Genomic DNA, 11,757 nt, shown 5'->3' on the forward strand with positions numbered 1-11,757 from the left:
GGACCAGCAGTTTATTAGCAGTAAAACGGTGGTGATGGGTAAAGCATGGCCCCTCTACCATGTTCCCTCCCCGTCCCAAGGGTAAGGACTTCTGAGAGAGATGGATGATGTTGGAGACCCAGAACCCTAACTTAAGCCGTTTGGTTTGGCACAACTGTAAACTCTCCGGTCCAGGGACTGGGCCCTGGGGCCTTCCTAAGCCCGCTGAGTAAAGAAAGGTAAAGGGACTTCTGAGTTAAGAGGTAGGTTCCCACGTGCTCCACCTGAGCCTTCCCTCAGGGCCCAGTACATATTATGTAAATAACAAGTTACTCAGGGGTGCCCACGTGAAAAGGCGGGGGGGGGGGGCGGGGAATACAGTACTTCCAAAGTCTCTTGTCCGGTGCGCCCGGCGGACGGCCCTAAGCCCCCGTCCCTCCAGTCTCTCGAGAACAGCCCCCTCGCTTTCCAGCCCCCCGCGAGTAGTGTAGCTGTGCACTGCTGCCCGCCGACCCGAGGCTGTGGCGAGCCGGCCGGGGCGGCCACATGGCGCGCTCCGGGTGACGGCAGCTGCGCTTTGTTTCCACCGGCTAGGGGTGAGTCACCGGCCCCCGCGCGCCCAAAGCTGGGCACACATTCGGGCCGAGGCTGCTGCAAATTTTACAGCAGGGGCAGCTACCGAAGCAGCCGCTGCCTCTTCCCCCTCTTCCTCCTCCGCCTCTGCCACCGCCACCGCCACCCCGCGGCCGCCGCCTCCGCCTCCCGCCTCCGCCCAGTCCCCTCCTCCTCCACACGCGAACTTAGTCAGCGGTTCGCGCCGCCGCGCCGCGATTGGCCGGCGGAACGCGCCGCGTCACAATGGAGCCGGTTGGAGGCGGCGAGCCCGGCAGCGCTGGGGCTTCCCGCTGAGCCCGCAGCAGCCGTCAGCCGAGAAAGTGCAGGCGCGGGGCCGCCGCCGGCGCGCCCGGAGCGGCGCGGGGCGCACGCGGCCGGGAGCGCGGGCGCCCAGGGTTGGGGTCGCGCAGGTAGGTCCGAGCGGGGCGCCCCCCGCTCCCGGAGGAGGAGCCGCGCGGACCCCGCGGGTGGAGGCGGAGGACGGGGTGAGGGGACGCAGCAGGTGGGGTTGGCCGAGCAGGTGCGGTTACCTGCCCGCGCCTCACCTGCGAGCCGGGCCTGCAGGCAGGTGGCGCGGCCGGAGATGAGTGGCAGCTTTGCTGCTCCCTTGTCTCCGGGAGAGAGGGAGCGACACCCCTGAGAGGACGTCTCCTGGGTGCTGGGGTCATTCGGGGCAAGAGAAGTGGGCGGCCACGACGGGGCGGTCCCCTCTCCGCCGCTGGAGCCTCGGCGCTGCACCTGATTGTGAGCCCTCCGCGCGGTGCGGGAACAGGGTTCTGGTTTCCCAGGCTAGAGTGGGCAGACCTCTCCCGAGGGCGTCCGCCTTTGGTCGCTCCCCTTTGCCCCCTGCCCTTGCGCTGTTCTTTGACAAACTCGTTGGTTACTCAATGTTCGCCTTCCATTTAATGGTATTGGGGTTCGTTTGTTTGAAAGGGGTGGGGGGGGCAACCTATACCCACATAGAGAAGCCAAGAGTTTCCTTCTAGGCTACAGTTGAGCAGGTGCTGAGAGGTCAGAAGGCAGGAGGCTCGGTGTTGGCACACTACTCTGTGTCCCAACTGACTTCCCAAAGTCCATAGGTTGCCTTTGGTTAGATGACATTTGTGGAAGACTTTTCTTTGTAGTCAGAAAGACTCTGCAACCTCCTTTCCCTTCCCAAGAAAATGACAAACCTAAATTTAAAAACAAAAACCTATGCCTGAACTTTCTTGAATACATTAGCCTTGCCTAAAAACTGTTTTTAAAATTCTGGAAAAGATAGCAGTATGAAAATTTTAAATTGCAAATATGTAGCCAATTTGAAATACTCAATTTGTTCCCTGCTTTCTAGGAGAAAATTAAATGGCATGTGTCTTTATGAGACTGTGCTGTCTCTTAAAGTGTAGGGTTGAAGCACACAGAAGTCAAAATGCAGTAAAATTAGTTAACAATTCCAATGTCCTCCATGTGTTCAAGTTGTACCTCCTGAGAACCCAAAATGCTCCTTTGAGTTGTGGGTGCTAAGGTGACTTTCTTTTGCCCCTGGCTTTCCTAGTCCGAAGCTCCACTCTTGAAGAGAATATAAAATGACGACTAATCCTCCAAGTAATTGGGCCTGTGTGATTTAAGAATATAAGCCTTAACATGTCTGATACTACTTTAAGTTCAGGTAATGAAGGAGGCAAAGTTGTTACTGATGGTACAGTTGAGTCATGGCACTTTTTCTTATACCTACTATCCCCCTAAAATGTTTTATAGCAAAAAATAAAAATCTGCATGTTAGAATTAAATTTACTATTCTTCAAAACTTACTCTGTTTTTCTTCGACTGGAAAGGTGTTCCAACATGTCCAGCCTAACATGTATATTTTCACATTTGGAGTGATTTCATTTAACTGCTTGTTAAGATTTGCTTTTCTAAGACCATTCCCCATTGCTGTTTCATTCTTCAGAATCCTCAGAATGAAAGCACCAACATTAATTAAAATGAAAAGGGCCCTAATCAATACAACTTGAAGAAGATACCAGATCTCCAAGGTTTTTTTTTAATAGACTTCATTTTTTAGAGCAATTTTAGGTTCACAGCAGAATTGAAAGTAAAGTGCAGAGGTTTCTCTTAAAGCTCCCTCCCCCCCATGTATAGCCTGCCCCATTATCAACATCCCCTGCCAGAGTGGTACCTTCATTATAATCAGTGAGCCTTCACTGACACATCATTATCACCCAAAGTCCATAGTGTACGTTAAGGTTCACTCACAAATATGTAGTAACATGTATCCACCACTGTAATAACAGACAATGATACTATGTCACAGTAGCACTGCCCTAAACATCCTCTGTGCTCCGCCTTTTCATCCCCCAACCCCAACAACAACTGATCTTTTTATGGTCTCCATAGTTTTGACTTTTCCAGACTATCATAGTTGGAATCATACAGTCTGTAGCCTTTTTGGATTGGCTTCTTACACTTAGTATTATGCATTTAAGTTTCCTCCGGGCCTTTTCGTGGCTTGATAGCTCACTTCTTTTTTAGTGCTGAATAATATTCCATTATCACTACAAGTTTTTTAAGACTGTGTGGGTATTTTCCTGCAGTGGCCTGAAATTCGTGATGCTTTTGTTCTGTTTTCTTGAAGTTGAAACAGGCAAATATTTTAATATTTAAAAGATTCTTCCTTTAGCCAATGTTTTTATTTGTAAACAACTTAAAAAATTTTTTTCAAACCTTTTTAATGGTATCTGAGTATTTTTATGTGCTTTTCTAATTTTTTTTTTTTACTGCCCATACAAAAAATAGCGTATTTAATCCTGGATTTTCATTTGGTGTCTTTCAAGTTGAATTTCCAAACTTTATTTTTTTTCTCTATTCCATCCCCTTGCTAGCATACACTGATAATATCAGAAATGAATGTATGCTAAGGCTGTCGTGTTACTCCAGACTTGGTAGAATGGTTTGCCTTGCCTTCCACGTAGCATGTCCTTCTCTGTTTGCCCAACTAAGAGAATACTGGATGTTCCACGAACAGTTCAAACCATTGAGTGTGACCACTCAAAAGGAATCTGGGAGGTCCAGTTACAGCGCAGAATTTTTTTTTAACCAGTTGTAAAATGCATTCTCATCTCTGTCGTGTGTGTTGTCAGATTCTTGTCCTTTCTTTTATTACTATCACCTACTTTCATTTTATTTCCCATCTGTATTCTCTATACCTCCTACATACCTTTATTGTGAGTTAGTTTTTTTCTGATGTTTAAAATTGTGCCTTTGGCAGACATAAATTATTCTTCCTTTTCTGAATCACGGAGATTGATCTTAAATAAAATGAGGCTTAACTCCAGTCACTGAATCTCTCTGCTAAGTTCTTATCACTGCTGTTCATTTAGAAATTGAGCAAAGGGTAATAATAAACTCCCTGTTCTGTGACTTCCTCTCATTTAGGATTCTGCTCAATTGCAACACAATTTAAATTCACTTCTTCAGTGCTGTTGTGAACCTGTGTAAAGGAAATGAATAAAAATGAGTTGTCAGAGCTTTGTTCTTGACCTTTCCTTTTGCCTTTTTAACCTTTACGGTGTCTTTGATATGGGTCACATGATTCTGCTTGTCCCTCTCCAGACCGTGTATCTTTGAGCTTCATCTCCTGCTTCTTCAATTTCAGAATTCCTTGTAATTCTTTCTTCTTGTCTGTCTCATCCTGTGGCCATTTCCAGGGCTCCATTCTCTGGCGCTTACTCCTCAGCCAACAGCATCTTTCTCAGAAGCTACCAGCTGCGCTGCTTCTGTTTCTCCTGTTTCCAGCTCAGTGCAGGTGACTGGGCTCTCCCCCCGCCCATCTCTGATGGAGACTAAATTCTTCATTGTTGAGTAGCATATTCCTTTGGACTCTCTTCTCACGTGTGCGATTGGAGAGCATACTTGAACCTTACTTCTTTTCTTCTGTAAAATCCCTTTTCAGCCTTTTTACACGGCCGCCCTCCCCACAGTCAATTGCAGATTATAAACAGGAGTTCTTCAGTTTCTACCTAAGAGTGTGGACTTTGCAGAAGGGCCTGATGAACCAGTTGCTGGATTAGTGAAGATTAGCTGCCAGTCACAGAGACCGCAAAGGACAGTGGTTTAAACAAAGTGATATTTGTTTCTCTTTCACACGAAAGAGACAACCCAGGGCTGGTATAATGGTATTACAGTCTTCTGAGACCTAGGCTGGCTCCACCTTATAGATCTACCACACATCAGAAGAGGCCTTCAACCTCATGGTCCTAGACGGAGCCGTCACACGTGGGTTCCGAGTAGTAGAAAGGAGGAAAGAAGGAAGGTAGGAAAAAAGGGGAAAGGCAGTTTCCCAGAGGTGGTCATACTTATTCCCAGCAAACTTGGGCCCCACTAAAATGTGGAAGGTTCATATCCTTAGGAAAGAGGGAAGGAGTATTGTGATAGCCAATCGCCACTGTTATTCTACACCTCTGTTTTCTTGACTCTTATTACCCATTTTACAGGATTCTTAGGATTAAAGGAAATATTAACCTTCAAGCATCTAATATGGTATCTGGCATAAAACAAGCTTTCAGTAGATGATAGTTCATGTTTCTCCTTATTCCTTTGTCATAAATTGCCTGGTTTCCCTGCTACCACATCATTGACATGCAGATCCTATTTTTTTAAATACTTAAATTATTTGCCGCAGTTGGTAGTATCAGACTGTATGTAGTCTTGTACCTTTCCATAAGAAGATGCAATGCATTATTTCTAAATGTCAGCGTTTACTTCTTAGCTTAATGCATGGCTTAGATTAAAAACCTAGCTCTTGTAATCGAATAGACCTGCATGGGAACCCCCGCTCCACCGCTTCCTCACTGTGCAATCCTAGCCTCCTGTACCCTCAATTTCCTCATCTGCAAGATGGGGCAAGAATCGGATAGGAGGATTAAAGTAGGAGTGCCTAATAAACTGCCCGATGAAGTAAATGGTAACTTTATTTAAAATTTGGCCTAATCTGGGTGAATCTTTCTGAGAATGAACTCTTATTCCATTAAAAAAAAAAAGTTTTCAAATTGTTCATCTTCATACATATCCAAATAAGCGTTGTTAAATTGTTACACTTTTTGAGAGTTGTCTCCAAAATCAGTTTGAACCCAACTAGCAGCAAAGTCTTTCCTATATTTTTTTTATCAAAAACAGAACAGCTCAGCCTTAACCTTCTTCAACCTTGATTTGAATGATTTTTGGCTGATCTGCTTTCAGAAGCTGAAACATCTCCACCAATGAGTGTATTTCATAGTGGTTTTTAAGCATCTACTTAGTAAACAGCTACTGTGTGCCCAACACCGTGCCACGTTCTGGGGACAGAAGGTAAGCAAAAATGTACATGGTCCCTGCCCCCATGGAGGTTGCGGGTTACTGGGGGAGACAGGTGAATCGATCACTGCAATTAAATGAAGGAGAAGGGTGTCTGGGTGGCTCAATCATTAAGGGTCTGCTTTCTAGCTCAGTCGTTAAGGGCCTGCTTTCAGCTCAGGTCATGATCCCAGGATCCTGGGATCAAGCCCCAAATTGGGCTTCCTGCTCTGCAGGGAGTCCGCTTCTCCCTCCCCCCTTCCCCTGCGCCCTCTCCCTCTCCCCTTCTCCCTGCTCGTACTCTCTCTGTCAAATAAACAAAATCTTTTTTTAAAGAAAGGAGAAGTACAGATGGTATGGAAGCACACGTGGATGTCCTATGGTTATAGGTAAATGGTGACTTTAGGAAGAAAAAATTGGCCAGTGAGCTGAAGTAAAGAGATGGTGTGGGAGTGTAGTTTGAAATGAGCTCAGACATGAAATGAGCCTGCCCCTAGGCATGGATCATAACATGTCACAGATCTCCAGCACCATTCCAAAGAAAGCATTTCAGAATGCTTGGAGCCATCTTTAAAGTAAGTGTATATAATCTATAACTTCTCCGTGTGATACTCTGAAAGGGGCTACATAATCCAGAAATAATTTAATTCTTTTATAATTTATTCATGCTACAGTGGCAAACTTTCAATACAGATACTTTTTTTGATACACCGAGCAGATGCATCTAAGAAAGTTGGCTATGAAGTAGGATCTTTTCAGAGAGGTCATCAGGTTGATCTGCGTCACCCTTAGCAAGTGGAATTTAAAGCCATTTGGCTGAATGAGGGCCATGTGAAAGACGGTTGGCAGAAGACTAGGTAGCCCATAAAGCAGCAGTAGAAAATGACCACGGGATGGGAGGCATGGGCAGTGTGTTCCAGAAGCTGGCTAGACTGTGCCCCAGGTGGCCTGTGTCAGGGCCAGTAGGCAACCCCAACATCCAGTCCCTCCAAGGCTTTCAGGTGTACATAGACAAGAACCCAGCTCAGCACATTGGCTTTGGGGTGCCATTTTTCCTTCCCCTCCAGCTGAGCTACGGGGGGATCCTTTGGAGGAAATGTCGCCTTTCTAGTCCAGGAGGGTGGGCAAGGAGGCTCCGCTTGCGTGCAGTGTGCTAGGGCTCGGCCAAGCCTTGGGGGCAGAGCCACCTGCTGTGATACTGCAGATTGTTTCTTGCCCTGAGTGGATAAATATAAAATGAATTCTGTTCCTCTAAAGATTTTTAAGCTCATCTCTCTAGGCAAAACTAAATGAGTTTGTTCTTGGCCCTATTTCAATGCCAAAATAGGCAGTCCTTACTGAGCAATGGCTTGTCTTCCCAAAGCGTTTGTGAGTCATAATGCAGTTTGCTGCGCATGGTGGCTTGCAGGCTTCCCCGAGAGAGTTGATGCTGTGCCAGTGCTGCCCTAAGGGGCCACAGGTCTTTCACCTTCACCCTCCCAGGAGTACCCTTGGAACTGGGACTTCCTTTCACTCCCTACTTGCCCTGGTATTTGGAATTCCTCCCTCCGTGGCACACCAACCTTGTTCCCACCTCAGGGACTTCTCAGTTGCTGTTCCCTGTCTGGAAATGCTCTTCCCTTATGAATTTACATGAATGCTTCTATCTCCTCAGTGAACGGTCAGCTCAAATGGGACTTCAGAGATGCTTTCCCTGATCTCCTCAGATAAAGGACCCGCGTCCCCCACACCTGCCCCATCATAGGTCTTTCAGATCTTGGTGTATTGTTTGCTTGCTTATTTGTCTTCCACTCCCCTTGCCCCCGACAGAATATAAGTTCTGCTGAACATATGGGTCTTGTCTTCCTTGTTTACCTCCTCTCGAGCCTGGTATATCGGAAGCTTCCCAAACTGTTGCATATGATATTGGGCACAAAAATTTACCCCTTTGAGCAGAGACTGGGGATAATACCTGCACTGCCTGCCTCACAGAACAAATGAGGGACTGGAGTCAGTGTACTGAAGATACTTCTGTTTCCCCAAAACTAGTTATTTGTCTTCTCAGAGTCCATATTTTTGGAAATAGCAATACTATTTACCCAATTACATAACCCATGAAATCTAGAAGTCATTCTGGGCTTTTCCTTGCCTCATTCCCCCCAACCGCTCCTTGTACAGTTTGTAACCAACTTGTCCAGGGACCATGTCCTTCAGGTTTTTCCATCCGCACTCTCCCTCCATGGCCCTTTCACTGCCCTGAGTCAGGACAGCTGCTACGGGTCTTCCAGCTGGTAGTTAGGTTTGTCGTCTTCTGTATCCTCCACGCCCTGCAAATTTGTTGTCCACACTGCAGGCAAATCTCATACCATGACTGCCCAGTTCAATAACCTTTAATGACTTGCTTTGCCACAGGATCGAGTCCAAATGTCTTGGTGAACCATATAATCAGGTCTTCCTTTGTCTGCTTCCACAACTTTCCAGCTTCACCTCTTGCCACCCTGTCATTTCTAAATCACCGATGTATGCACCATGGACAGTGTGCACAGTCACACTCCCCACCAGCCATTCTAAACTCTTAGCAGTATACGGAGGAAGGCATGAGGTAGCCAGATGGCTGTACTCCATGGCTTTGTTCCTTCCCTCTACCCAGAACGCAGGTATCCTCTTGTCAATCACCTGCCCATCTTTCAAGGATCAGTTCAAGCATATGTATACTGAAAAACCATTGCAGATACTCTCCCTCTGCCTTCCACCCACGAGAGCTCTGCATTCCCTCCTCTGTGCTGCCTCTGAGTTTTGTACACCTATTGTAATATCTGTGCCACGGAACACCTCTGTCACCTCCTAGATGCTCTTGTAAGGATTATTTTGTTTATCTCCTGGACTTCCTGGGCCGGGCATCATACTTGGCATGTACATGAATATCTGGGAAAGAATTAGGAATAAAACTCCACATACTTATTACCTAGTCCTGGGATTTGTTTTGGTAACACACTTTTGACTGGTATTTGACCAAAATTTGAAAGCTCTCCTTGAAGGTTGGAAGTAGGAAGGGATATTGCATATATGCTATTAATAGATATCAGTTGAATGGCCCAAATATGTTGTCAATGAACTAGTGCTTATTGAATATTTATTGTGTTCAGAGTTATGGATTTGGTAACTTGCAGGGGATGCTTTAGACAGATTTTGCACTTTTCTGAACTAGTTCTGGTTTCGTCTCTCTATTAGAAGTCAAAACTTTAGATAGTCAACACAAGCTCTTGGCTTAGAGGTAGTTTAGTGTAGTATCTCTGATTTTTTTTCTTCCAGTACCCCTTAAAGGATTTTGAAAAACTATGTGCTCTCCCCAATACACTTTAAAAGTTAATATCTAGGGGCACCTGGGTGGCTCTGTTGGTTAAGCATCTGGCTTCAGCTCAGGTCATGATCTCAGGGTGCTGGAATCGAGCCCTGAGTCTGGCTCCCTGCTCAGTGGGGAGTCTGCTTGTCTCTCTCCCTCTGCCCCTCCCCCCTGCTTGTGCGCTCTCTCTCTCACAAATAAATACATAAAATCTTTAAAAATAAATAAATGAAAGTTAATATCTAAAGTTTTTTTTTATAATTTAGATAGTTCTGAAAGGTGACATTTCTGATATTATAAATATTGATTTCTTTAGAAAACACTCTTTGTGATCTACCCAATGGAAACTAAATTAAATACCAAAGTAATTTGATGTCTATTATAACATCATCTAAAAAACATAAGAACAAGCTCTTCCAGAAGTCAGGAATTTTGCATAGTTGTTTCCCTTATGGAACTCATTTCATTTCTCTTTTCCTATAAAACTTAATCCCATTGTAACATTCTTATGTTTGAAAATCTTCCATTGATTACCTTTTCAAACTCCTGTGAGACACACACATTCATACATACTATATATCGTTTTTTTAAAGTTCTTGTGACAGTAATGCTCTGTTTAATAAAATCTCTTTGGATTAAGTTGTCACGATTTTTACTAGTACACAACTGATCAAAAGAACAAGTATATTAGAATTTTGATGAATTACTTTTAGATATAGGTAAACTTTTACAGGAAAATCATCTCTCGAGATTAATGGGGCTTAAAAATAGTTTATTTGTACACAAATATTACTTACTGGTAGAGTAAGATAGCCTTTTTTATCAAATCAAGTGTTTCTTTTTTTAATGTGCTGTTTAAGAAATCTTGCTACATAAATAAGTACATGGGGATGAAGGCAGTGTAATTTACCCTTTTTTTTTTAGAGAGGGAGAGGGGCAGAAGAAGAGCAAGATCTTAAGGAAGCTCCACGCCCAGCACAGAGCTGGGGTTTGATCTCACAACCCTGAGATCATGACCTGAGCCGAAGTCAAGAGTCATATGTTTGACTGAGCCACGGCGCCCCAACTCTATTTTTAAACTCCTGAGTTACATGCCAAAAGTTAGCTAGTGACTGATCCCAAAAATGATTTTCAGTTTTTCTATTCTATTCAGTTTTCTATTGTCTGTTGATAGGTCTTGCTCTAGCTTTCAGGCAAAAAAATGGAAACTTTCCCCTGACTTCAAAACGATTTGTTTCTCAGTCATGAAAGTCGTTTACTTACACTGCATCTGTAAGCTTTACAGGCATTTCAGAATGGCCCTCTGTTTGGGGCTTGGAGATTTTTACATCCCAAGGCAGTGCGCTAGAAGCAGACTCATGAAAGGTGAGATATTTGCCTTTCTTTCAGAATGTGGGAAAAGATAAATGTGAAAAAGAAAAAAAGGAGATGGCTAGAAAGAATCAAGATCACGTCTGGTATTTTGGAGCAGATACTTTTGAACAAGGGTTAATTGACGATCTACAAATAGATTCTACCAGAGTACCCCTCTCTCAAAAAAAACAAAAAACAAAAACCCAAATCTCATGCCCTGTTTGCAGATCAAGTGGTTTGGCTGCTACAGAAAACTCTTCAGTCAAATTAGCTGTCAACTCTAACGGAAAGGGTCCCTAATAGGCCAATTTAAAGATTTTCTCTTGGGGGGGCAGAGACATTCAATGGGGAAAGAGAGTGGTTAGAGCACACCACTTCTTTATATATACCCGATGAAAGTTAATTTGACACCAAAGTGATTTAATCACCATCATCCATTTTAAGAACACACAAATTTTCCCAAAACAGTTAGAAATTGTATATAATTTTTTATACCCACCGTTAGACTAGAAAATAGAACATTGCAAAAAGAACACGGGTAAAGATCACTAGACACTTGACGGAAGGTGAGCTGGGTCAGTAGGTGACTGGTTTCTTTCTTTCTTTTTTTTTAAATGATTTTTTATTATATTATGTTAGTCACCATACAGTACATCCCCGGTTTCCGATGTAGGGCTCGATGATTCATTAGTTGCGTATAACACCCAGTGCACCATGCAATACGTGCCCTCCTTACTACCCATCACCGGTCTATCCCATTCCCCCACCCCCTCCCCTCTGAGGCCCTCAGTTTGTTTCTCATAGTCCATAGTCTCTCATGTTTCATTCCCCCTTCTGATTACCCCCCTTTCTTTATCCCTTTCTTCCCCTACCAATCATCCTAGTTCTAATGTTCCATAGATGAGAGAAATCATATGATAGTTGTCTTTCTCTGCTTGACTTATTTCACTTAGCATTATCTCCTCCAGTGCCGTCCATGTTGCAGCAAATGTTGAGAAATCGTTCTTTCTGATAGCTGAGTAATATTCCATTGTATATATGGACCACAACTTCTTAATCCAGTCATCTGTTGAAGGGCATCTCGGCTCCTTCCACGATTTAGCTGTTGTGGACATTGCTGCTATGAACATTGGGGTGCATATGGCCCTTCTCTTCACTACGTCTATATCTTTGGGGTA

At 44.4% G+C, this 11,757-nt stretch overlaps 1 protein-coding gene across 2 annotated transcripts in view; it reads left to right on the forward strand.

Annotated features, from left to right (window-relative positions):
- The first annotated feature begins 837 nt into the window (after nt 1-837).
- The window catches only part of LRRC8B (leucine rich repeat containing 8 VRAC subunit B), a 65,863-nt gene continuing 54,943 nt past the window's right edge, over nt 838-11,757 (forward strand). For both annotated transcript variants that reach the window (XM_045801826.2, XM_087866088.1), the window contains exon 1: nt 838-1,004. The gene's annotated coding sequence lies outside the window, so the exon portion shown is untranslated. The remainder of the gene's footprint in view (nt 1,005-11,757) is intronic.

The sequence above is a fragment of the Ursus americanus genome, chromosome 12 (genome assembly GCF_024610735.1).
Source record: "Ursus americanus isolate L20-20 chromosome 12, mUrsAme1.1.p, whole genome shotgun sequence".
Lineage (NCBI taxonomy): Eukaryota > Metazoa > Chordata > Mammalia > Carnivora > Ursidae > Ursus > Ursus americanus.